Here is a 23,665-nt window from a genome sequence, read left to right as displayed (position 1 = left end):
CAGATGTCAGGTTGAGAATACAAGTGAGAACCAGGCTGAATATAGAAAATTCAGAGGGGAAGTGAAAAAGGAAATAAGAGGGGCAAAGAGAGAGTATGAGAATAGATTGGCAACTAACTTGAAAGGGAATCCAAAAGTCTTCTATAGGTATATATGGGTAGTAAGAGGAGTGGAGCAGATTAGTGACCAAAATGGAGACCTACGCATGGAGGCAGAGGGCATGGCTGAGGTACTAAATGAGCACTTTGCATCTGTCTTTACCAAGGAAGAAGATGCTGCCAAAGTCATAGTGAAAGAGGAGGTAGTTGAGATACTGGATGGGATAAAAATTGATAAAGAGGAGGTATTAGAAAGACTAGCTGTACTTAAAGTAGATAAGTCACCAGGACCGGATGGGATGCATCCCAGGATGCTGAGGGAAGTAAAGGTGGAAATTGTGGAGGCACTGACCATAATCTTCCAATCCTCCTCAGATACTGGGGTGATGCCAGAGGACTTGAGAATTGCAAATGTTACACCCTTGTTCAAAAAAGTACTGACTCACTGACTTGCATTTATACAGCACCTTTCACGATCACCAGACATCTCAAAGCGCTTTCCAGCCAATGAAGTACTTTTGGAGTGTAGTCACTGTTGTAATGCAAGGGTAAACCCAGCAACTACAGGCCAGTCAGTTTAACCTCGGTAGTGGGAAAGCTTTTAGAAACAATAATCCGGGACAAAATTAACAGTCACTTGGATTAGTGTGGATTAATTAAGGAAAGTCAGCACGGATTTGTTAAAGGCAAATCATGTTTAACTAACTTGATTGAGTTTTTTGATGAGGTAATGGAGAGGGTTGATGAGGGCAATGCGGTTGATGTGGTGTACATGGACTTCCAAAAGGCATTTGATAAAGTGCCACATAATAGGCTTGCCAGCAAAGTTGAAACCCATGGAATAAAAGGGACAGTGGCAGCATGGATACGTAATTGGCTAAGTGACAGGAAACAGAGAGTAGTGGTGAACGGTTGTTTATCGGGCTGGAGGAAGGTATATAGTGGGGTTCCCCAGGGGTTGGTACGAGGACCACTGCTTTTCTTGATATATATTAATGACTTAGACTTGGGTGTAAAGGGCACAATTTCAAAATTTGCAGATGATGCAAAACTTGGAACTATAGTGAACAGTGAGGAGGATAGTAATAGACTTTAAGAGGACATAGACAGACTGGTGGAATGGGCGAACACGTGGCAGATAAAATTTAACACAGAAAAGTGCAAAGTGATACATTTTGGTAGGAAGAACGAGGAGAGGCAATATAAACTAAAGGGTACAATTCTAAAAGGGGGTGCATGAACAGAGAGACTGGGGGTGTATGTGCACAAATCGTTGAAGGTGGCAGGGCAGGTTGAGAAAGCAGTTAAAAAAACATATGGGATCCTGGGCTTTATAAATAGAGGCATACAGTACAAAAGCAAGGAAGTTATAATGAACAACAACAACTTGTATTTATATAATGCCTTTATCATTTTAAATACCTCAATTAATTACCCCTCAACCCTCTAAACTCAAGAGAATACAAGACAAGTTCGTGCAACCTGTCCTCATAATTTAATCATAATCATAATCAACAATCATAATCAACTTTATTGTCATTGTTAGTGCACAAGTGCAGTACAACGAAATGTAGGCTTGCGGCTCCCGAGAGTGTACATTTAGATTAAGACATTTAACATTCAACATTCATTTGGCTTGTAATACATAAACATAAACATAAACATAACCATAATAAAGTGCATTGGAGAAGTTGCGCTGTACCCCTTCCAAAGCCAATATATCTTTCCTGAGATTTGATGGCCAAAACTGAATGCAGTACTCCTGATAGCATCTGACCAAGGCTCTGTAAAACTGAAGCATCACTTCCTCATTTTTTAATTTCAATCCCCTTGAGATAAAGGCCAACATTCCATTAGTATTTTTATTACTTTTTGTACTTGTGTGCTAGCTTTGATGAGTTGTGTACGTGGACACCTAAATACCATTGCTCCTCCATAGCTCCTAGTCTCCCACCATTAAGAAAATATTCCAATTTGTCTTTCTCACATTCAAAGTGGATGACCTCAAACTTCCCTACATTGAACTGCAACTCCATTATTTTGCCTACTCACTTAATTGTCTATGTCCCTTTGCAACTTCCTGCTCCCATCCACACAACTTACTGTGCCTCCTAACACAGTACCATCTGCAAACTTGGATATACAACTCTTTATTCCTTCACCAAGTCATTAATATGTACGGTGAAAAGCTGAGGCCCCAGTACAGATCATTGGAGAACACCACTTGCCACATCCCACCAATCAGAGAGCAAAACCTTTATCCCTACTCTCTATCTCCTACATCTCAACCAATTACTGACCCATGTCACGAGATTACCATCAACATTCCCTCTAAGCTGCACGGCTGCGCAGCTCTCTGCCAGTCCCGCGCAGCCCAGGACCGGCTTTTCCGATGGTAAGTAACTGTGAATGGGCCGCGCAGCCCCTTAAAAGTACCACGCACCCAAAAAAAATTAAGGGGAGCATTGGTTACTATGCGTTCTTATTTTTGCTAATAATCTTTTGTGCAGAACCTTATCAAATTCCTTCCAGAACTCCATATAGGCAACATCCGTAGACACTCCCCTGTCCACCATCAAAAAAATCAACTAGATTAGTCAGACATGGACTACTCTTCACAAATTCATGCTGACTGTCTTTGATCAGCTCATACTTGTCCAAGTACTCACTCATTCTGTCTCTGATGATAGGTTTCAGTATCTTTCCCACAATTAATCTTAAACTGTTACCTGGTTTCTTCCTCCCTCCCTTCTTAAATAATGGAGTAACAATTACAATTATACAATCCAAAAGCACAATTCCCAAATCTGGAGAGCTTTGTAAAATTATGACTAATGCATCTGCAATTTCCTTATCTATTTCTTTTAATACCCAGATCCTAGAGATTTGAGCATGTTAAGTCGCATTATTTTCTCCATCATCATTTTTTGTTACTTATATTAAACTGACTAAGGGCTGGATTTTGCTGGCGCTCAGAGGACGGGTTTGGAGGCGGGTCAAAGGTTAAAATCGTTTTGAGTGACAGCGGGTTGCGATCCCGCCGTCAACCCACCTCCAAACAATTTTCCCAAGTGTCGAGTCCCCAATTTGCATATGGGCCCGACACCTAGCGGTGGGAAGAAGATTAAAGGCAACTACCTGCCTATTAACAAGTAGTTGCCAGTAGTTGACAGCCTATTTTTGAATTTTGCCGCTTCTGGCTCGGGTTTCCCAACATTCGGACACCACGCCAGGTAAGTGTAGCGTGTTGTGAGTCTGCTGTAATGTTTCAAAATTCTATAGACTCTGGAACAGTTCCCATGAATTGGAGGATAGCTAATGTTACCCCACTACTTAAAAAACGTGGTTGAGAGAAAATGGGGAATTATAGACCGGTAAGTCTGACATCGGTAGTGGGGAAAATGCTAGAGTCGATTATAAAAGATGTAATAGCAGAGCATTTGGAAAACAGTGACAGGATCAGAAGAAGTCAACATGGATTTACAAAAGGTAAATCATGCTTGACCAATCTACTGGAATTTTTTGAGGATGTAACCGGTAGAATAGATAAGGGAGAACCAGTGGATGTGGTGTATTTGGACTTTCAGAAGGCTTTCGATAAGGTCCTGCATAAGAGATTAGCGTGCAAAGTTAAAGCACATGGGATTGGGCGTAAGGTACTGTCTTGGATAGAGAACTGCTTGGCAGACAAGAAGCAAAGAGTTGGAATAAACCGGTCTTTTTCCGAGTGGCACGCAGTGACTAGTGGGGTACCGTAGGGATCGGTGCTAGGACCCCAGTTATTCACAATATATATATATAAATGATCTAGATGAGGGACCTAGATGTATCTCCAAGTTTGCAGATGACACAAAGCTGGGTGGGCGTGTGTGCTGTGAGGAGGATGCAGAGAAACTCCAGTATGATTTGGGCAGGTTGGGTGATTGGGCAGATGCATGGCAAATACAGTATAATGTGGGTAAATGCGAGGTTATCCACTTCGGTGGCAAAAACAGGAAGACAGATTATTATCTGAACGGCAATAGATTGGGAAAAGGGGAAGTGCAACGAGACCTGGGTGTCCTTGTGCACCAGTCGCTGAAGGTAAGCATGCAGGTGCAGCAGGCGGTTAAGGCGGCAAATGGTATGTTGACCTTCATAGCGAGAGGATTCGAGTACAGGAGCAAGGATGTCTTGCTGCAGTTGTACAGGGCCTTGGTGAGACCACACCTTGAGTATTGTGTGCAGTTTTGGTCACCTTATGTGAGGAAGGATGTTTTTGCCATGGAGAGAGTGCAGCAAAGATTCACCAGACTGATACCCGAGATGGCAGGAATGACGTATGAGAAGAGATTGGGTCGATCAGGCTTATATTTGCTGGAGTTTAGAAGAATGAGAGGGGGTCTCATTGAAACTTATAAAATTCTAACAGGACTAGACAGACTAGATGCAGGAAGGATGATCCCGATGGTGGGGGAGTCCAGCACCAGGGGTCACAGTCTAAAGATAAGGGGTAACCCATTTAGGACTGAGATCAGGAGGAATTTCTTCACCCAGAGAGTAGTGAACCTGTGGAATTCTCTACCACACAAGGCAGCTGAGGTCAATTCATTAAATATATTGAAGGAGTTAGATATATTTCTTAAGGCTAAAGGGATCAAGGGATATGGGGAGAAAGCAGGGACAGGGTACTGAATTTGGATGATCAGCCATGATCTCATTAAATGGCGGAACAGGCTCGAGGGGCTGAATGGCCTACTCCTATCTTCTATGTTTCTGTTTCTGGATTGATGACAGCTGCAGAAGTGGTGTGAAGAATCCAATGTTGCACATGGTGAGTCTCAGAGGAAAGAAAATGTTGGGAACTGCATTTTTAATGCATTTACACTTTTCTTTAGGTTACAAGTTTTAAATCCATGTCCAGTGCCACCTCATTGGGAGAACCTCTCTCACCAGTGACAGATCGCAGATGCCATCTATTCCAGCCTATGGAGGGAGTCATTGGAGAGCCTGGGTGCAAGAGTTCATCTTTGTGCAGTGATTGTCAGTGTTTTCAGCACCTCAATGCTGTCAAACACTGAGAAATCAACTGTCAAAATAAAATTGTGCATGGTCCCTTTAAGGAAACCGGCAGATGGCGCGTCATCAATTGACGTCATCTGACCCATTTCCTCTTAATTGGCCGACAAGCCCGCAGCGCAGGCTTAACAAGGTCAATCAAGGTAAAATCATGTCCGTGGGCCGGATGCAGTTGGGGGGCGGGACTGGTAGCCGGAAACCACTTGACCCGCACCCAACCCGCCTCCATTAATAAAATTGCAGCCTAAGTTTTTTGCCTTGATTTATTTTTAGGTTCCCTTGTCCACTTTCTCCACTGTGAAAACAGATACAAAGTACATATTTAACAAGTCTGCCCTTTCTTTATTATCCATTATAATCTCGTCTGTATCCATCTTTAATTAGCCTATATCTACGCACTCAATATAATTAGAAATACTTTTGATATCCTTTGGAAGTTTTTTTTACATATTCCCTTTTTGCACTTCTTATTACTTTCTTTGTATCCCTTTGTTGCATTTTATAGCTCTCCCAGTCTGCTAGATTTTCAGTTTTTCTTGCATTTATGTATGTCTTTTCTTTTAGCTTGATAGTGTCTCCTACCTCATTTGTTGACCATGGTTGCTTAACTACATGGTGGCATCCTCGTCTACCCATCATCCAATGTGGTCGTGAACTGGTCACCATGCAGTGGGATGCAAGGAGAACAGCAACAAGGTCGGAGTGCTTTAGTAAAAAAAAAATCACTCAAGGAGAGTAAAGCTGATAAAAGAACAAATATGAGCGAGAAATAAGTCACAGAAGAAGAAATTTTCAGAATCTTGGAAAAGGGAAAAGGTGAAAGAAAACAGCTCTGAAAGCCAGAAAACAAAAGGGAGAACGAGAGGGACTGCAAACACAATTTGGGGGGGGGGGGGGGGGGGGGGAAACAGTAAGTAACTCCAATGTTATATATTTTTTTACATATCTCTCCTGCATATTCTCTCATTGGTCACACCACATAGAGCTTGTGTGCTGAAGCACCTGCTGCGTAGTCTGTAAATTAAATAAAGTATTCAGTGTAAAGTGCTCCCCAACTGCTTAATTTTTAAAAATCCACAGGCACCCAAACTGGTGGAATGGAGCACCAGCTGAGTACATAAGATTTCTTTTAACACTAGACAAAGCATAGAAGTTCTTATTTTGAAGGTCCCGCCCTCTCCCAGCTTTGTGGCCTAGAATGTCGCTAACATCAGCAAAACAAAACGCTTCACAATTTTCTGCTCCAAAATATTGTACTGGAGAAAGCAAACAGAGCTACATTTAAATGTTTGCAGTCCCTGCTGCAACCCTTTCACGTTCACAGATTTAGCCTCTCGGAAAGTAGTAGGTAACAGCCAAGAGAGCGGGTGTTCGATCTCAAACTAGGCAATGATACTGTTCTGTATCTGGCCATTAGTAGGGATACAAAAGCAACTTAGGGCAAGTCCTTTTCTCGGAGTAAAAGTGCCTGGCCTTAACTCAATCTCTATGTAGAAGTAGCAGATGTAAATTAATATCCAACTACTCTGTAGCATAGCACACTGGAGTTGTAATGTGCCATGTCACCTGGAACCTTTCTACTGGAACATCTGTATGATAGTTAAGGATATTATTTTCAACAGCATTACGCATTTTAGATCAACATTTGGACAAGTAGAAAGACACCTGGAAGACATATATGAAATGTGTGTGTTTATATATTTAAAAACACAGCAACCCAGAAAGGAATCTTGAGCAGAATGATGGAACAGATCATCTCAGTCAAGTAATGGACAGAAACATTAAGGTATTAAAGAGACTAAGGTGTTACTAAAATCAAAGTAAGAGGGAGGCTGAGAGAAATGCGAGAAAATGGGAGGGATGGAAAACATGGAAAAACTTGGGGGTTGGGTGTGAAATTAAGACCAGTTTGAAATGGAGGATACAGATAGTCTGAAGTTACTAAAGTTAATGTTCACACCAGAGGGGTTGCATGGTGCCGAGGAGAATGAAGAGACATTGGCCCAGAAATTTGGGTCACCACAGGTGAGTACGCACGGGGTACTCACCCGTGGGCCCGATGGAAATGCCGGTTTCCTGCATGCACTGCGCATGCGCGGGAAACCGGCACTTCCATCCCTCTGAAAGCAGGGGTTCAGAGGTCGAACGCATGCGCGGGGGAGTCTGCGCGTGCGCTTTGAACTTACGTTTTTTTTTCAAACAGGTTTCTCCGGGAGGGTAAGTCTTTAGAATTTAGAAATGTAAAAAGCAGGCGTGAGGCCTGCTTTTTACAAGGTAAGTGGTCAATTAATTAAAATTAAAACATTTTTTCCACAGGTTTATTATTTTTAAATACTTTAAAGCAAGGTAAGTTTATTTTTAGCCCCGTTAGAATATAAAATTATTTTTTTCAAAAATTAAAATTGTTTAAAATAGTTATTTAATGTAATTTATAGTTTATTTAAAAAGGTGTGATTTTTTTAAAATTTATTTGAAGGTTTACTGCTATTTTGGGGCCATAGTATTTATAAGTCTTGACAGGTCTTTCCGTCAATACTTATGAATGGAGCATTCCCTGCTCCGATTGGCTGCCCATGGCCCACGTGATCCCAGGGGACGCATCGAACTAACTGCGCCCCTGGGACATGCAAGCACTGCGGACCGGCAGCTGGGCCAGGCCCCGGATCGGAATTCCATGGGGCCCTACAGCTCAACTGCCGGCGCGCAAGGTAAGTGCAGGTCGGGGGCTTGCACCCGCGGGAAGCCCCCGACCCGAATTTCTGGGCCATTATTCTTGAAACTTACATTGAACTTTTAGTAAGCCAACTGTCTCAATGCCATGCTTAAGAGTCTCCAACAAAACTCAAAGCAAGCTTCAAGAATAGTATCTCATCTTTCTTCACAAGAGTGAAGCCTTACAAACCCCCAAATGTGATGCCCTGGGGTACTGCTGGAGTTTAACCAGCTAAATCTGAGCAGTTTACCAGCACAGAGCACTGGTAAATTTCTTGTCCAACCAGAAACTATGCATTAAGCCACTGGTTTACTGGATTATTTGAAGCTAAGCAGGAAGAATCCCCGCCATCATAAGGGTTATCTTAGAACCAATCTTGCATCGTCAGGTATGTCATTTTATGTCCCCCACCTTCAAGAAAGATAGGCGCAGGTTGGTCATTAGACTAACGATAACCAGGGGTTTTATTGTGCTTGTCCCTACAGCCAGGGCACACTTGTACTTCCAGTTAAAATAACATGCAGTGGAACAAACACCTGAGCATCAGACTTTCGATTGATCATGGAAACAGATGTTAGAAAGGTCACACGCCCTTCCTGCTGTTTTCTAATTATAAGAGGTTTCCCAGTCAGCATGTGTACTCCTGCCAGCCTTCCAGGTGGAAGTCAAAAGGAAAGCAGCTGCTGAGGAGAACCTGTACAAAACAACACTATCAAACACAATCCCCTTCCAACTGTCCACACTACAATAATTCCTGCTTAAATTGTGTTCCTGTGCAATAGTCTGCAAATTCTTTCAGTCCTAAAGGTTTCTTGCAGCATGGCTGCGTTCCAAGTTTGCTGATAAAATGCTATTAAAACCAGCAAACAGAGTCAGTCAATATCTACTCCATTAATGTTTGTGGTTGTTTTGTTTTCCCCAGACTAATATTTATAGTGACTTAAAGCCTGAAGGAGGTCCAGACTTCACAAAGTGAAATCCATATTGTGAGTTGGATTTTTTTCCTCAGCTTGAACATTTTTTGCCCCGCAAATTGCAGGAAGTGCGATTTGATAACGGCAAAGTGATGGCAACAGGAAATCTGGGACCTTAGTGAACAACTGGACCAACAGTCTATCTCCTTAACCAATTAGATTTAAGGATGGAGAAGAAAATAAAGTGAATTAAAGTCAAATTTGATACAGAAAGAGAAATAAAGAGAGGGAAAGATTGGATTAAGAGAGAGAAAAAATTAAGTAAAAGTATAATATATCTTTAAAAAATTTTAAATGTAAAAAACCTCTACGAACAATGTACTACCTGCAGGAGGGAGACTCCACAGTTCTAACTGCTGGACAGCAAAAATTGACCTCCGCTGGCTTGGGCTAAAGAGGTGAAAAATAACTGGGGTTCCCGTTAATTTCTGTATCTAATTTGACTCTAATTCACCCTATTTCCTTCTCCGCCATTCCTCTGTTTCTTTCTCTATCCATAAATTTAATTGGTTAAGGAGATAGACTGTTGGACCCATCGTTCACCATTCAACAGATGCCCCAGTTATCAACTCGCACTTCCAGCAATTTGCGGCACAAACATTTTTCAAGCTGAAGTGTGAGGGAAAAAAATGGGGAAAGAAAGATTGTACAGGAAACTTTGTGCTCTCCGGAGGTGAGCTATCCGGCAATCTGGAGCCACCGGCAAAAATCAGCAGCCGTTTTTTATTCTTTTTGTTTGTTATTTTTGCTTTGTTTGAACAGTCAAGCTGTGCAAGGTCTGTAGCTATAGCAACAGCTTCAGCTACAGAGCTTTAGGACCACACCCGAGTGTTTAGAAGCTGTTGCTAAGCAAGTGTTTGTTGTCAAATACGGAGATAAGAATCTCCGTATCTCTCAACATTAACTCTGGAGAGTACGGCACTTTTTAGGCAACGGCAGCAGCTCGGTCCCGTGGGTGCCGGATAGCACAAAGTTTCCTGTATTAAGAGAAAAAAAGTCAGAAAGGAAAAGTTAGAATTTTTATAAAAATTATAATTTAAAAAACCTCGAGGAACAATTTACTACCTGGAGGAATGAGACATCACAGTTTCATTTGTTCCCTTTCTGGGCCTCTGAGGTTGAGTGTCATTGCTGGAACACAAATCTGGTCATTTAAAGGGCTGTTATTTCGTTAAATACCAGCACTAGCTTTCTGTGGTGAGTTCCATTTGTTTTAACAGCTCAAATGCACTTATTTCTTGAAACTCATGGGGAGGTTAATAGCAAGCTCCAGTTTTTGCAGGGCTAAAGGCGGAGCAGCGCAAATTGTCCAGCAATTTGTGGCAATTCGCAACTCACACTGTATCCAGTTTTTTAAAACTCACCAATAACGGCTCATTCGTTGTTATTTTCCCAGCAAATTCTGGTCCAAAATTTCAAATAGGAAATCTCATTTCACAAGAGTTTCAGTCTTTGGTTATAACACATTAAAATATATTGCATGCAGTTTTTACACTAGACCCTCTCTGTAAGACTGTCTTTGCAATGCATACAATAAGTACACGACAACCAGATGTGCTTTTATACATGGTCTCTCTTTTAGATAGGAACCCAGATTTTGCTGCCACAGTAACGGCGAGTTTAATGTGCATGCCATTAATGTGTAAATCATCCAGCAATTTGTGGCAAGGAATAAATACCGTGAATTGTGAATCACCACAAGTTGCTGGACGATTTGTGCCTCTCTGCCGTTAGCCTCTTGAAAATGAGAGCTTGCCCTCAAACCACACACCCCACCCCCTCCCTTGAGTTTCATGAAATTGCTACATTTGCACATTAATTGCTAATTAAACATGTCTCAGAAAATCAGGGCTGCTACTTAACAATATTTAACTTAACTATTTAATAATGATATTTATGTTCCTGCAATGCCACTCAACCTCTCCTTCCTGCCCAGAAAGGGAACAGTTTACACTGTGGAGTTTCATTCCTACAGGTAGTAAATTGTTAGAGATTTTTTTAATTAATTATTTTTCTCTTACTTTTCCTTTGTCTCTTTTTTCTTTCTTAATCCAATCTTTCTTTCCCTCTCTTTGGCCGAGATTTTGTTCACCTGTGGCCAGTGTCAGGTCGTGGCCCCAATGCATAAAATGAACTTACCTCAATGGGGCTTTATAAGCCCGCCCAGCGCGTTTCCCAGCCCAATTAGATGGAGCGGGTTTGGTGACGTCATTCATGACGCGTCTTGAGCCGGTTTCCTTAAAGGGACCATGGCCACCTTACTTTTGACGTTTGTGCTGTCAGTGTTCTATAGCACTGAAGAGCTGCAAACACTGACAAACACTGCACAAAGGTGCAGGGCTGCACCCAGGTTCTACCATGACTCCCTCTATATGCTTACGGAAGGAGTCAGAGCACGCAGGGAGGTCCTCTTCCCTTCCGATGGGTGGAAGAGACCTCCCCAGGAGACCAAGACAGCCTGGTTGCACATTGCAGAGGAGGTCACAAGCAGGGAGGTCGTCAGGAGGACCTGGGTGCAGTGGCGCAAACCTTTCAATTATCTCATTAGATCAGGAAACGCGATTACAAAGCCACACTCACCTTCATCCTGCTGTGCCTCTCATCACATCACTATCACTCTGCCTTCCCTACCCGACTCCTGCACATCCTTATTCACACCAACTTACCTTGCACCCCCACCCATCCTTCTCTCTCTGTCTACATTATCACATCCCCATCTCATTAGCCACCCCTCACACTCACCCTTATCCTAGTGCAAACATACCAACTAGCAACACACAAGGGTAGCCACTTGGGTCTTTTATCCAATGTTCATGTAAAATTTCTGTTAATGTGGTGTCAAACATAAAAATCTTTATTTTCAACACTGTGTTCTTGGACAGGTTTGTGTGCACCTATGGAAGTGGCTTAGTGAGTTGCAGTGAATGGTGAGACATAAGGGTACACCCCCCCCCCCCACAATGGTGATGAGTGTGAAAGGAATGGCTTGGGCATTGTAGGGATGCTTTATGATGTTGGTGTGGGGTGGTGTCAACCTGGTGCATCATGTGGCAGCCAGGGTGTATAGCATCAAGTGAAGTAAACCTGGCTATGGTGAGGCCATCCCTGGCGTACCGGACAGCAATGTGCTCTGGTGCTGATGCACTGTGTCCTGTGCACCATCAGTTGATTGCGGAGAAGGTTGGTGTTGTTGTTGGTGCTGCTGGTGTGACTAGTGCTGCTGTGTTGGGGTTGATCGTGGTCAGATTCTGAGGACCAAGGTGAAACAGTATAAACAGTACCCATGCTGATGGAATAGATGGCAGGTGAAGTTGAAATGACAGATGCAATCTGTCAATGGTGAGAGGTTGTTCCAATGAGGTGACACTGGATGGAGAGTTTGCTCCAAACACTTGCAGCCTACATAAAGCTCAATCTGTGTTCCAAATGGAGTAAACAACAGCTTCTGCACTTGGAAAGTGAACAGCTGTGAGGTGGGAGCTTTTATAGTACATTTCAAGCTGTCAACTAACCAGCTGATTCAATGGCCAGGTTAACAGACATGGTCCACGAGCAGCCTGGATCCCATGGGAGAGCAGTTAAAGTTAAAAGGCAAGGTTAAAAACCATTATTAAGGGTCGGCCAACAAGCGAATTAATTGCTTTAATTGGGTCGCCCGCCTCTGCGGGTCAGGTCCGATCTGAGATCACAGACGCGCCATTGGGAAAGGCGCGTCGTGGCGGGATGACAGCGGGTTCCCAACCCTCTGTCAAAAAAATCAAATTTCCCAGCTGACCCGCTGTTAAAAAAAAATCAAATTTTTCACCCGACCCACCACCGATCCCGCCTGCTGACCCCCCGAAAAATTCCGGTCTTTATTTCTCTTTCTGTACCCGATTTGAATCTAATTCACTATTTCCTTCTCCACCATTCATCTGTTTTTTTCTTAATCCTTAATAAATCTAATTGGTTAAGGAGATACGCTGTTGGCCCCTGTGTTCACTAAGGTCCCAGATGCCCCACTGACCTCACCACGCTATAATCAGCACCTCCAGCAATCTGCAGGGCAAAAAATTTTCAAGCTGAAGGGTGAGGGAACAAGCACACCGAGAGATGCCCCGCTCCAGTAAAATCTAGACCAATCTATATATCAGTAAGTTCAAGTGCCACAATGTGGAGAAATGTAGATTGATCATGTTGTTGAATGACCAACTTCTCCCTGCTCCAGGCTCTGCTTTCTGCACTAGGACAAAACAATTAGCATTTAAAAAAAAATTCCAATCCCAGCTTCCCATGTGTCACTACACTTGATTGTTCCTGCTACATTAAACACACGTGCCATAGGTTTGCTAGCACTTTTATATATCATTATTATAGACCATGTTGTAACGTTAGGTATTTATAGCAGGGTCACTATTCTATTTAGAAATTCAAATGAAAAGAATAAAGTTGCTTTTTCATACTATTAAATGTTTTATTTAACTGAAACTCTGACCAAATAAAAAAAGGCAAAATGTCTCCCCGACAGAGAAGTGGAAAGTAATAAATATAAATAATACTTGTGTTTCAATAGTATTTTTTACATCAAACGCCTCAAAGTGCTTCACACAATGAGGTGAAGTGGCTGTTATGTCGGCAAATGTGACAGCTATTTTGTGCAAGCAACATCTCAAACAACAATGGGATAAATGACCAATCACTCTGTTTTTATTTGCTTGGTGTTGGTTGAGGGAAGAATGTTGGCCTGGACACTGGGACAATTGCCTTCTCTTCATCAAATAGTGCCATGAGAACTTTAATGTTTTCTACAATCTCAATTGTCCAGATCTACTGTACAATTTAAGTATTTTTTGTTTTTATTTCCAAATATATGGTGATAGAGCAGGAAAGTGGAGTTGAGGTAGAAGGTCAGCCATGATCTTATTCAATGGTGGAGCAGGCTCGAGGGGCCGTATGGCCTGCTCCTATTTCTTATGTTCTTACTTGCAGCTGCAGTTTTTTTTTTAAATCACAAACTTGCATTGATTCACAAAACTCCAAACAAATGCATCTTCAAAAGTATAAGTAATGTGCTTTCCTGTATTGCCCTCCCCCGCCCCCCCATCAACAGATATTTAATATTGAATATTTAAGAGAGCGTAGCCAGGCTTTTTGCTTCTGTGCTTGCCAGCCTTACCTTTTCTGTCCATTCATTTTAAACTCTAATAGACTAATGTTCTTATACAACTGCAGTTTCTGCAACAGTCTCCAATTTGCTACGTTTGGAATATTGCAAAGACAAAAAATAACCATTAAGAGGAGCTCAGTGCTAAGACCATATTTGTCGGGTTGATCTGAAAACTGGTTTGTGGTCAGAGGACCACAAAGGAAAAATCCAGGTGCCACAGCACAAGCTCAAGCACAGCTCCCACACTGCACTCTACTGTTCCTGCAGATCCCTATGCCTACTAAGCTAAACAAACACTAATCAACTAACTAGATTTCTGAACATTATTTTCAATTGGTTGGATTTTACAACTAGCAAAATTCTAATAGTGTTTCAACTTCATTGTTTCAAAATCCTGCTGCATCAATCTAAAGTAAATATGCAACTTATTATTGTAATTCTACTTTATACAGTTCACTTCTATGCCTCAGAATACAAAGATGAAAGGTTACACACAAAACATTAATTTGTCTCTTTCAAATGAAGATGAACCTGTCTGCAGTTTCAGTTTTCTTAATTTCAGATTACCAACATCTGTGTTTTGTTTTTCTTTTATCTAAATTGTATTCCCAATACAACGTATGCCACTTTAGGGGTGATCCCAGTGGGGAAGCCATGCTCGCATGGAGCACTGGACATCGAAGGCTACAATATCGTGGCCCTAAATCTCGAAATCATGCTCTCTGCAAGCCTCACTGTCGGCTGGAAGCATGGGAATCGCAGAATCGCCCCTTATATGTCATTCTGGAGCCTTTTTAATGTCAATCTTTGGAGGTTAGAGTGTCTCAGCAACAGCAGAAAAAAAGTATAATGTACAAACAGCCTGCACTTGAACACCTATTGATAAACTCTTGCAAGCACCAGAATATGAACACTCCGTACAATTCAGTTATTCCATTAATCATCTCTCAGTTGCTGTGCAACAATTTTACTAGTCTGCCTTTTCTCAATTCTTTATTTGACTTCCTCATTCTCTTTTTGTCTTCTCAGTCTCTCCCATTTGTTGATTTTTCTTCTATTTCCATTTCATTGCCTTTCATTGGCCTACTTTTATCACCTCTGCCTTCTGCAATACCCTAAATCCATTTGGCATATCAGGTGGAATAAGAAGAGCTGCTGCACTCTCCCCTACTTCTCTGGCACCTTCTGCCCCTCTGAGCAACTCGCACTGTTCCATCCCTCCCGCCTTTCATTCAAAATCATTTCTACTGAGATCCCACATAAATTCTCTCTCCAACTCCCAACTCCCTTCCCATTGACCCTGCAACCACCACTTCTGCTCCTATCAACCTACTAAACAGTTTCCTTACCTCCATCTTTGAAATCCATGCTCCCAGCAAATCAATCACTGTCTCCCACACGTGTCACTCCCCAGGTACCCAGCCCATCTAAACTCCCTTAATTCAGAAGGACACAAATGCAAGCATAGCTGGCACACAACTAGTCTTGTCATCATTTACCAGATCTGGCTCAACCTAACCACGCTTTATTGCGCCTTGCTCCCTTCAGCCAAACCCACCTACGATTCCAAAATCATCCTGGAGGGCAAATACAGCAATAGCCTCCTTTTCTTCAGCAACTTCTGGATGGGCCACAACTTCATTCAACTAAACATGAGGAAGGCTGAAGCAATAATTCTTGGCGCTTGTCACAAACTCCACTTTGTGACACTGATTCCACTCTTCACCTCTCTCCTCTGTCTTGTTTTGCACACTTTGTACAGAAATAATAAATTGCAGGACAACGGAGTATTACAGTTTAAACTCTTTTAATGAAGCATCAGGTCTGTGAACTCAAACATACATACAGCACTGTGGACAAGATGGAGTCAGGACCCCCTGGGTGTTCCAAACAATAGCAGTCCTTACAGATGCCTGCAGGCCAATGACAACTCAGCATGTGATCACGTGAATATAATAGGTATTCCTTACAGATGCCTGCGGGCCAATGATAAATCAATATGCAAATGTTACATCCCCTTTCTTTTAAAAGAAAAATGTTATGCATTACTTTTGAACCTTTCTTCTACATAATGTTCTCAGTAGCATCAACATATAAGTAAACTCAACATTTAACTAGCACTGAAAACATCTCAACGTTTCAATAACGATGTACATGTTTTTTTTTAGGGCAGCGATCCGCCTACACCCTTTGACAGTTCACAAGTCAAAGATAACTCTAGGCTTGACCTCTCGTCCCGACCTTGTATGGTATGGAACTGATCCTCTCGTCGGAATGACGGTGTTGTTCCTTGGTGTTCAGGAGGTGCCTGCGATTGCGGTGGTACACCTGTCCTTCTGGGGTGCAGACGTGATACGATCGCTCAGTGTCAGCTGGCTGGATGACGACTGCTGGCTTCCAGTAGTCATGCTCCTGGATTCTGACGGATTCTCCATTGTGCAGCGGCGGCAGTAGTCTAGCTGACCTGTCATAGTATCTCTTTTGGTGTTGCTGTCTCTGTACACGTTTTGCATGCACTTGCTTGCAGCTGACGACCTCTGGCTGCAGCTGCTGGTTGGTGCTTGGAAGGATTGAGCGAAGTCTGCGGCTCATCAACAGCTGTGCTGGCGACTTGAAGTTGTCAACCGGAGTGTTGCGGTACTCAAGGAGACCGATATAGGGGTCTCTTTTGTCCACGAGTGTTTTTGCAATCTGGACAGTTTTTTCAGCAAGACCATTACTTTGAGGGTAATGTGGGCTTGATGTGACATGTATGAAATCCCATGCCTTGGCAAACGACTCGAACTCTTTTGGTTTGTATTGGGGGCCATTATCTGAGACTAAAGTCTCTACAATGCCATGCCTGGCAAAGGCTGCCTTTAGCTTGTGGATCACAGCTGCAGATGTGGTGCTGTGAAGCTTGTCCAATTCAAAAAATCTGCTGTAGTAATCAACAGTCACTATGTAGTCCTCATTGTTCCATGTGAACAGATCCGTTGCCGCGACCTGCCAGGGCCTGTCTGGGATACGGTGAGGTATCATGGGCTCTTTGAGATTTGATGGGTGGCGTTTTAGACAAATGGAACATTTTCCGACAATGTCCTCAATGTGTTTGCACATTCCGGGCCAAAACATAATGTCACGTGCTCTTTGTTTGCATTTTTTCATGCCCAGATGTCCAGCATGAATTTTTGTCAACATCTCTTCTCTGAGACTGGTAGGAATGATGATTTTCTCCCCTTTGAAGATGATTCTGTTGATTTGTGACAGTTCGTCTCTGTGGTTCCAGAATTCAGATATGCTCTGAGGGCATTTCCTCCTTTCCTCAGGCCATCCTTCATGTATGACTTTGCTCAGCAGTGTGAGTTGTGCATCTTTCTCTGTTCCTGCTCGGATCTCCTTCACTTTTGAGTCACTCACAGGTAAGCTGTTGTACACCATGTGCACCTGCGCATCCATGCCTTCACTGAGGCTGCTGTCCTGGTAGCTAAGAGACTTTCTGGAGAGCGTGTCTGCGACAGGAATGTCTTTGCCTGGACGGTGATTGGATTGTTTGAGCAACTGACGCATGGGTGCGTTGATTTCGGAGGCGCTCGGGGCAAACTTGGCTAAGTAGTTAACCATGCCTGGTACTGTCTCTAGCTTTGCGCGGTTCTTCGGCGGTTCCACCTTCTTGATGGCGGAGATTTTCTCTGGATCCGGCTAAATGCCATCAGTTGAGAGGCAATGCCCGAAATAACTGATCTCGGTGGATCCGATTATGCTTTTCTCAGGGTTGATCCGGATTCCTTTCTCCCGTGATCTTTGTAGCATCGCACGAAGGTTCCTGTCATGTTCCTCTCTATTCCTGCCATAGATGAGGATGTCGTCTACGATTGCGACTACTCCATCGAGGCCTTCATAGGTTTCGTCGATCTTCCGCTGGAATTCATCCTGAGCTGAGATAAGACCAAATGGTAAACGCAGAAATCGGTAGCGTCCAAATGGTGTGTTGAACGTTGTTAGCTTAGATGACTCTTCCGTGAGCTTGATAGTCCAGTATCCTGATCGTGCGTCCATTACACTGAAGTAACGTGCTGCAACTAGCTTGGGTGTGATGTCATCTAGCGTTGGTAGAGGGTAGTGAGGGCGTTTGATAGCCTTGTTCAAATCTCTGGGGTCGAGACAGACTCTGAGCTTGCCTGTACGTGGTTTCTCAACCACTACTAACGCGTTGGCCCGCTCTGTCGGTTCTGTTTCCTGGACGATGATTCCTGTATTCTCCATGCTCTGCAGCTCCTCCTTCAGGCGACTACGTAGAGCAAGGGGTATGCTTCTCATTGGGCAAACCACAGGGGTTGCTGCTGGGTCAAGGTGAATAGTGCATTCACCTGGGAATAGTCCGATTCCTTTGAAAACGTTAGCAAACTCCTCCATGACTGTCTGCTTCTCAACTGGTGCTGTCAATGATAGCACTAGCTTGACGAGGTCCATGTCTAAACATGCCTTTAGACCTAACACTTGAGGTGCTTGAGTGTCAACAATGTAAAAATCCAACATCATGTCGCTTTCTTTGTACTTGCATTTCATCACGCATGTGCCTTTTACAATGAGCTGCTCACCTCCATAGCCGGTCAGTCTGCGTGAGGTGGGCTGTAGCTCACACTCATCCTTCAAGCTGAGATACTCACTCAGAGGAATTACATTAACCTGAGAGCCAGTGTCTAGTTTAAACTTAAGCTCTTGGCCCTGTTTTCCTATCTCAATATCAGCATAGGCTTGCTCAGTCTCTGAAATCTGTTTTTTCTGTGACACAGAATCAATAAACAGTTCCTCTGCATTTGACTCTCTATCTGGTATTTGGCTGTCACTCACTGTGTGTACTGCTTTTCCGAAAACAGTCTTGCAAACTTTAGCAAAGTGGTTCCGTTTACCACATTTAGTACATTGCCTTCCTTTGGCAGGGCAGTACTCCTTTTCTCCATGCCAGTTGTTTCCACAATATCCACAGTTTTTGAAGCGTTTTATGTCTGTGTCGCCCATTTATAGAACTCTCGCTGTTCTTTCTGTTCTGAAACACGCTCTCTGGGCAGTGTCCTTTGGTGTGTATCTATTAACTGCGTGCACTGTCTGTTCACGCGAGCTGCTTGTGGCGCCGGTTATGGTTTTCAACTGCTTGGGCTATCTCGTGCGATCTAGCTATGTCCATAGCTTTGTCCAGCGTTAGCCCGGACCAAACATTCAAACGTTTCTCTCTCACTTTAGCTGAATGTATTCCAAACACGATGCAGTCTCTGACCATCTCATCTTTATCTGCATATACACAGTCTTTTACCAGCAGTTTTAACTCAGTCACGAACTGTTCAAACGACTCACTAGCTCCTTGTACTTTCTCCTGAAACTTGTACCTGGCGTATATCGTATTTGTCTTGGGCATCACATATGCTTCAAAACGGTCAAAATAACTTTTCAGTACCTTTGCTTCATCTGCGGTGAGAGACCATGTGTTAAAGATGTCTCTCCCTTTTTCTTCGATCCACAGGAGTAGATAGCTGCAACTTTCTTCCTCCCCTTTGCTTTTCAGTGGACCCGAAAATATCAACTCCATGTGTTGCTTGAACTTGCTCCATTCTCTAGGTAAGTTCAAAGATTCCCAATTCATTCGGGGTAAGGGAGCTCCAATGATGTCCATTTCAAATCCCTGTTCTGACACCATGTCTTGTTTTGCACACTTTGTACAAAAATAATAAATTGCAGGACAACGGAGTATTACAGTTTAAACTCTTTTAATGAAGCAGCAGGTCTGTGAACTCAAACATACATACAGCACCGTGTGGACAAGATGTCAAGACCCCCTGGGTCTTCCAAACAATAGCAGTCCTTACAGATGCCTGCGGGCCAATTTATCTTTTCACTTACACCCTCAATTGCCCCTCCTAAACTCTCTCCCCTTGCATCATAGAAACAAGGAAGATAGGAGCAGGAGTAGGCCATTTGGCCCCTAGAGCCTGCTCCGTCATTTAATGAGATCATGGCTGATCATCCGAATTCAGTACCCTGTCCCTGCTTTCTCCCAATATCCCTTGATCCCTTTAGCCTTAAGAAATATATCTAACTCCTATTGGAATATATTTAATGAATTGGCCTCAACTGCCTTCTGTGGTAGAGAATTCCACAGGTTCACCACTCTCTGCATGAAGGAATTCCTCCTCATCTCTATCCTAAATGGCTTACCCCTTATTCCTTAGACTGTGACTCCTGGTTCTGGACTCCCCCGCTATCGGGAACATCCTTCCTGCATCTAGTCTGTCTGTCTAGTCGTGTTAGAATTTTATACGTTTCAATGAGATCCCCTCTTATTCTTCTAAACTCCAGCGAATATAAGCCCAATCGACCCAATCTCTCCTCATACGTCATTCCTGCCATCCCAGGTATCAGTCTGGTGAATCTTCGCTGCACTCCCTCCATGGCAAGAACATCCTTCCTCAGATAAGGCAAAACTGCAAACAATACTCAAGGTCAAGTCTTATCTAACAATTTCCCCAATTCTAACCTCCCTTTGCTCTCTATGGTTCGCAAGAGGTTCATGCCAAGTCTCCAGAAACCCCCTGTTCAAATCCATCCAGTCTGACTTCTGCCCAATTGTACTGTGGCGGAACCACCAGAGGATTACGGACAATTGTATATAATTCCTTTTACAGCAATGTAGTACAGCTGGGGGCTGCACCTTTAATGTATCTGTTAACTGTACTGGGGCTTCTTTCCTGTACTCCGCGTGATGACGTCATGCCGTCCGTCACGTGATCTCTCAACGGCGGGAAGAACGTGATGATGTCATGACGTCAGAGCTCGGAACCTGCTAGCAGTTGAGCTCGGAACCTGCTAGCAGTTGAGCTCGGAACCTGCCGGCAGTTGAGCTCGGAACCTGCTAGCAGTTCCAGAGAGGCTTTCAAGCAGACCAGACCTATTTGCATTGTATCCTACAGTTTCCTGTACAGCTTCGGTTGTTCATTAAATTTTATTGTTTTTGATTTTCTGAGTCGATCTCAATTCTTCGGCTAGGAACCCCAGTTCCTACATTGGTGACCCCAATTTCTTTGAACAATTTTCGTTGAAGTTACATCATGGACACGAACGCCGTCACCCTCAAACTGCCGCAATTTTGGGAGCAACAACCGGCCGTGTGGCTTTTCCAGGCGGAAGCCCAATTTGCAATCTGGGGAGTAGCAGCAGATTCGACCCGTTATTATTACGTGATCTCCGCCCTCGACAGCGCCACGGCCTCGCGTGTCGTCGGCCTCCTCGAGAGTCCACCGAACGATGGCAAGTACGAAGCGTTAAAAGCACGTTTACTGCAGATTTTCGGTCTGTCCAAGTCGGAGCGTGCTCGCAGACTTATCTCCATGCCCGGCCTCGGGGACTCAACACCCTTAGAGCTCATGAGCCAAATGCTCACGCTTTTGGGCTCGGAATCACAAAGTTTTCTGTTCCGCGAGCTGTTTCTCTGTCAACTACCAGAGCCAGTACAGACGGCCTTGGCCAATTCCGCGATCACGGATTGTGCTGAACTCGCCGCGGAAGCGGGTAAAATATTCACCGTCTCACAACAATCTTGTACAGCCACGAGGCGCCAAAACTATGCTGAACTCGCCGCAGAGGCGGATAAAATATGCTCCTGCACACAGCCATGTTGTGCAGCCACGAGGCACCCATCCCCCACAAGAGCGAATCCGACCCCTCCTCCTGCAGGCTGGTGTGCATACCATGCTCGTTTCGGCGCGAAAGCCAGAAATTGCCGTCCGCCCTGCAGTTTCTCACCAAATAAAAAACCTACCTCAAACCAGCGGTTTCTGAGTAGATCAATAAGGCCTACGGGACGCGCCAGAGCTGCGATGGCCGTCGGGTCCACAGGGAAACTCCTATACATTACAGACTCCCTGTCAGGGCGACGTTTTCTCTGATACTGGCAATCAGTGCAGTATCCTACCAGCGTCGAAATTAGATCTTCAATCCGGCGGTCAAGGTCCCCCCCTCGAGGCAGCCAATGGCGCGGCCATTCGCACGTTCGGAAAGCGTAGGGTCCAGTTGAGTATTGGCGGCCAACGTTTTGTTTGGGAGTTCATCACGGCGAAAGTCTCACAGGCCATCCTCGGGGCAGATTTCTTCTGCGCAAACGGGTTTCTCATCGACGTCCGACACTGCCGGCTAATCAGTGCCTCCACTTTTCACTCGGTCCCCTGCCACCGAAGCACCGCGATGTCTTGGTCAGTTGCCTGTGCAGTCCCATCTCCAAATGAGTTCTCTCGTCTTCTCAGTGAGTTCCCTGAGCTCACCAGGCCCACATTTTCTTCTTCAGTCGCGAGGCACGGTGTGGCGCACCACATTACCATGACAGGATCCCCCGTTTATGCAACAGCTCGAAGGCTGGAACCTGGTAAACTCGCGGCCGCCAAGGCGGAGTTCCATACAATGGAACGCCTGGGTATTATTCGACGTTCGAATAGTCCTTGGTCCTCGCCATTACACATTGTTCCTAAGCCGGGCGGCGGATGGCGACCATGCGACGACTACAGACGCCTGAATGAGGCTACCACACCGGATCGGTACCCAATTCCTCACATTCAGGATTTTTCGGCCTATCTGGCAGGGAATTCCATCTTTTCCAAAGTAGACCTCGTCCGAGGCCATCATCAAGTGCCCGTGCATCCTCAGGATGTCCCCAAAACTGCCGTCATCACACCTTTCGGGCTCTTTGAGTTCCTTCGTATGCCGTTTGGGCTGAAGAATGCAGCACAAGCCTTCCAACGTCTCATGGATTCCGTGTTGCGCAATCTGCCATTCATCTTCGTCTACCTAGACGACATCCTTATTGCCAGTAACAGCACGAAAGAACACATACGCACTTGCGTACCCTTTTTTCTCGTCTCAGCCAACATGGCCTTATTATCAACCCGGCCAAGTGCCAGTTTGGGTTGCACAGCATTGATTTTCTCGGACACAGAATCACCTCGGAAGGCGCCATCCCGCTGGCTACGAAGGTGGAAGCAGTCACCTCATTCCCTCTTCCTCAGACCGTCAGGGCCCTCCAGGAATTTCTGGGAATGGTCAATTTTTATCATCGGTTCGTCCCCAAGGCGGCATTGTTGATGCAACCTTTGTACGAGGCCCTCCGAGGTAAATCGGGCAAAGACCCGATCGATTGGACACCCCAGATGGACCAGGCTTTCCTCGACACTAAGAACGCTTTGGCTGCTGCGACCATGTTGGCACATCCCCTTCCGGGCGCAACCATTGCCCTTACCACCGACGCATCTGATTATGCCATCGGGGCAGTACAGGAGCAGTGGGTCGACGGCACATGGCAACCACTGGCTTTCTTCAGCCGCCAATTGCGGAAGAACGAACGCAAGTATAGTACTTTTGATAGGGAGTTGTTGGCATTGTTTCTGGCCATCCGCCATTTTCGCTTCCTACTGGAAGGACGCCCATTCACAGCTTTTGTAGACCACAAGCCACTTACTTTTGCGATGGCCAAGACAGCGGAACCATGGTCGGCACGGCAACAACGTCATCTTACGTACATATCTGAATTTACAACCGACATACAACATGTCTCGGGCAAAGACAACCTGGTGGCGGATTGTCTCTCCCGCGCCCAGCTCCACGCAGTACACCTGGGAGTCGACTATGTTGGTTTGGCAAAAGAACAGAAGGCAGA

At 44.4% G+C, this 23,665-nt stretch overlaps 1 protein-coding gene across 7 annotated transcripts in view; it reads right to left on the bottom strand.

The window, feature by feature from the left end:
- Positions 1 to 23,665, bottom strand: part of fars2 (phenylalanyl-tRNA synthetase 2, mitochondrial) — a 577,514-nt gene that overhangs the window by 432,726 nt on the left and 121,123 nt on the right. The window contains exon 1 of one of the 7 annotated variants that reach the window (XM_085989237.1): positions 5,739 to 5,896. The exons of the other annotated variants lie outside the window; for them this stretch is intronic. The gene's annotated coding sequence lies outside the window, so the exon portion shown is untranslated. Of the gene's footprint in view, positions 1 to 5,738; positions 5,897 to 23,665 lie in introns of those variants that run through there. 7 annotated transcript variants of the gene reach the window in all.

This window comes from Somniosus microcephalus, chromosome 5, assembly GCF_052327205.1.
Source record: "Somniosus microcephalus isolate GS21.2 chromosome 5, FLI_Smic_1.0, whole genome shotgun sequence".
In the NCBI taxonomy this organism is placed as follows: domain Eukaryota; kingdom Metazoa; phylum Chordata; class Chondrichthyes; order Squaliformes; family Somniosidae; genus Somniosus; species Somniosus microcephalus.
Note: the sequence above shows the minus strand (reverse complement) of the source record. Positions and strands in the feature narration are given on the sequence as shown.